The sequence below is a fragment of the Hemicordylus capensis genome, chromosome 2, assembly GCF_027244095.1.
Source record: "Hemicordylus capensis ecotype Gifberg chromosome 2, rHemCap1.1.pri, whole genome shotgun sequence".
In the NCBI taxonomy this organism is placed as follows: domain Eukaryota; kingdom Metazoa; phylum Chordata; class Lepidosauria; order Squamata; family Cordylidae; genus Hemicordylus; species Hemicordylus capensis.
Window position 1 is genome coordinate 160,885,897 of NC_069658.1, and position 3,608 is coordinate 160,889,504.

Here is a 3,608-nt window from a genome sequence, read left to right on the forward strand (position 1 = left end):
TGATTATCTTTTACAAATTTTATTGATATGTCTAGATATACATTTTCTGATTTAGACTGATTTAATACAATTAAATAAATAGTTTTTCATTTACATGGTTTTATAACCATTATATTAAAATAGCAGTATACAATATTTGGATTCCCTTTTAATGTGCTGATATAATTTACAGCATGTTTTGAAGATATTAAAAAAACAACATGCAACAAAAGTTATAGAATACTATACTGGGAATAAGACAAAATTTCTCTTTAAATCATAGAGTCAAATTGTGATGTGAAAAGGTGGGTGGGGCATGTGGCTTGTTGAAGAAATGAACTTTGAACTTAGCCCAACCTGACTGAAAAATAAGAATTTTCACCATGGATAGAGGGGGATTAAAAGGCCCTCAAAGAAATGGACATGTTTAATAGTTATCTGAAAAGAAGTTGCTTTAAGGATGACTTAGCATTATGATTGATTTCTAGGCAAAGGAAAAGGTTCCCCTAGTATAGAAGCCTGAGATAGGACTCTTGAGAAAAACCTCTATTAATTTCATCTCCTAGCAATCAATTACTGGAATTTCAATCCATTTCAGAAGCATCCTTATTCTTCATCTCTTTGTCTAGCCTGAGCAAGACTCGCTGTACATGCTCTCTTCTTCTTACAGGCTATTGGATCAAGACATACATCCAATAAGTCAATATTCCCTTTGGGAGAAATGGTGCAGAATATTTAGGATTGTCAAATATGAGGCATGCAGTTGAAAATCAATCTGCTGTTGGCAGTTGCATAGCAGCATCAACTGGGATAATTGCTCAACATTGCTCAAGGCAGGGGAGAGCAAGAAAGGCTCATCACTGAATTACTGGAGAAGTTTGAGAATAAAAGCATAGAAGTCAAAGACAGGAGGCTGACTTAGACCGAGTCATACCAATAGTCTACCTAGCTCAGCTCTGTCTGAACCAGGCCTGCTCAACTTCGGCCCTCCTGCAGTTGTTGGACTACAGTTCCCATAATCCCTGGCTATTGGCTATTGTGGGCTAAATTGAGCAGACCTGGTCTAATCTGACAAGCTTCAGGCAAGGGTCTTTTCCTGTGCTGCTACTTGAGATCTTTATACAGGAGATGCTGGGATGGAACCTGGGACCATCTGCATGCAGAGCTGGTGCTATCCCTGACCTAAGGGTCAGGTATTTTCTTTCACTTGCTTTGTAACAGTTCACTTTACTCTGAACATGTATAGGAGCTTCACATTATGCGTGCCGGTAAATTCTGGGGGAACATCTTTCAGTGGATATAAAAATCCACAACACTTAAACAATTGCCAAGTCCTCCAGAATTACATCCAATTATGCTTGCATCCCGTTGGTACGTATTAAACCAAAAACAGCTTATCTTCTCCATTCTTTCCAAAAGACTAGCTGAACAAATACCCCAGTAGACTATACAATAACATCAGAATATTACCGGTAGTATAATAATAATGGAGCACTACCCATGTGCATGGCATTCTATAGAGTAAGAGAAGTGCAAAACACAACAGCCAGTTCCCTGCTCCAAAGAGCTTAGAATCTAAAGGAGAGGGAGGCAAGGGTAACACAAGCGAGGAAGTTGAGGTTGTCTCTGTTGAGAGGTGTGAGGAGAAACATTAAAATCCTCACACAGCGGAGTATGCTAGCTTATCTGTTTTACTGATTTTTTTATTTTTTTTAGAATCTAAAACATCACATACTGAGAGAGATCATAACATACACAAACAGGCGCTAGCCTTTAATAAAAACTGAACAATTCTAACTGACTAAGACAGATCTATTAACATCTCATCATGCCTCTAGTGGGCAAAATTGGTTACTGTGGTGCTAAGAGCAATGCTTTAGAATTCTCAATTCTAACAGTCTCATCTATACATGGAACGCTTCATGAATTTGTGTGCCATCCTTGCCTAGGGGCCATGCTAATCTTCTCTGTATCGTTCTAATTTGAGTATATGTGCTGCCGAAGCGAGCACGTCGTCTATACATTGTGACACTGGAAACAATGGGAGCAGTGCTACACAACTGTGAGCATGCAGTTGCAGGCAGTTTTCAGTCGTTGCTTAACTGCCTGCTTGCACAACACCAAATGAGGCTGTCCATCACATGTGCAGCAGCCGATGGCCAATCCTGGCACTGAGCGTCATATTAGTTGGTGTGTTTTGAGGAGGGATTTGTAGAAAACAATGAATCCAGAAAGATAATTGTTTGTGGATAAAAACAACTGTGTGTGTGTGTGTGTGTGTGTGTGTGTGTGTGTGTGTGTGCGCGCGCTTGAGAGAGAATTAGAAATACCATGTGTATCAGGAAGACATGTTGAAATGCCCAAGAGGATGTCATTTTAAGGAAACCTACCAAATAGTATTATCTAACAACTACATTGCCCCTATCTCCTATGCTATTTCTGAAGTCTATTTGATAAGGGTGTCTCATGTGGTATAAATAATGTTCCTTCCCATCACTGTCTGTGGTAGTAGGAGATGGCTTTGCCAGTATGAGCAGGAATGACTCCCTTCCCACTGTGGTGTTATTGGTCAATCCATTCCTTGATCCAGGACAGCATTTGAACGGGGCTTTAGTTAATTGTATTCCAGTCCTGGAGTAAAGGCGAGGCTAACAAACAGCCAGCAGCAAGAGCACTGAAAAGCAGTCGGTACTTGCCTCTGTACATAATATTTATTTCATTCAACTATTAATATTCCCAAATCCACTCCACTGCCTTGTTCTTTCATACCTCAACTCTTTCCCTTGGAAAGAGGGAAACCCACCAGCCCACTTTCCAGCAGTGAGGGACTGGGGCTATTCCCACGATCAGCCAAAATCAGGCTAGGGGAGCCTAGCCCGATTTTGGCTCATCGTGGGAGCCACCAGGCTCACAAGCGAACCCAGTGGCTCCCAAGGTGGTTAACCCGCCTAAATGGTGCTCCGCAAACCCGTTTTTTAAAATCATGAGTAGCCACGGTGCAGCTCTACACCACGGCCACTCATGAGGAGACCCTTGGAGGGGAGGCAAAAAGCCGCCTCCCAGTTCCAGGGGTCTCGCCAGCATGCCCTGCACGCTCACGCGGGGCATGTTGGAGCTTCTGGGGGTCAATCAGGCCCCGCTTCCCCCAGGCCCCACTAGCTCTGTCACAGAGCCAGCAATCGTGTGAGCGGCCGATCCAGCCACCCAGGGCTCCCTCCCCACTCTGCTGCAGAAACCGGGTCTCACTGATTGTGTGTGTTTCTCTAATAACCTTTGCATTAGTCCAATACAACCCAAATTCACAGCACACAGGGAATCCTAGGGGACCTAGACAGGCTATTTTAATTTAAAAAAAAACACACACACACACACGATCTACCATATGGTTTTGAGATGGTGACCATACATAGGGGCTATTCTTACGATCACAAAAATTGGGCTAGGAAAATCTTAGCCCTATTTTTGTGATCGTAAGAACCACCAGGCTCGCAGCCAAGCCCGGTGGTTCTGGAGCGGCTAACCCACTCCTGTAGCCTGCCCCTTAGCCCGGGTTTGCGAAGCAAGTGCTCTGCAAACCCGGGCTATCTGCTCGTGAGTAGCCACAGCGCCACGGCTACTTGTGAGTAGAC

General features: G+C 43.3%; 1 non-coding gene across 1 annotated transcript; it reads right to left on the reverse strand.

Annotated features, from left to right (window-relative positions):
* Positions 1–1,883: 1,883 nt before the first annotated feature.
* On the reverse strand, positions 1,884–1,990 carry LOC128348380 (U6 spliceosomal RNA). The gene has a single exon (XR_008318112.1). It is a non-coding gene; the product is annotated as a U6 spliceosomal RNA (small nuclear RNA).
* Between the last annotated feature and the right edge of the window lie 1,618 nt (positions 1,991–3,608).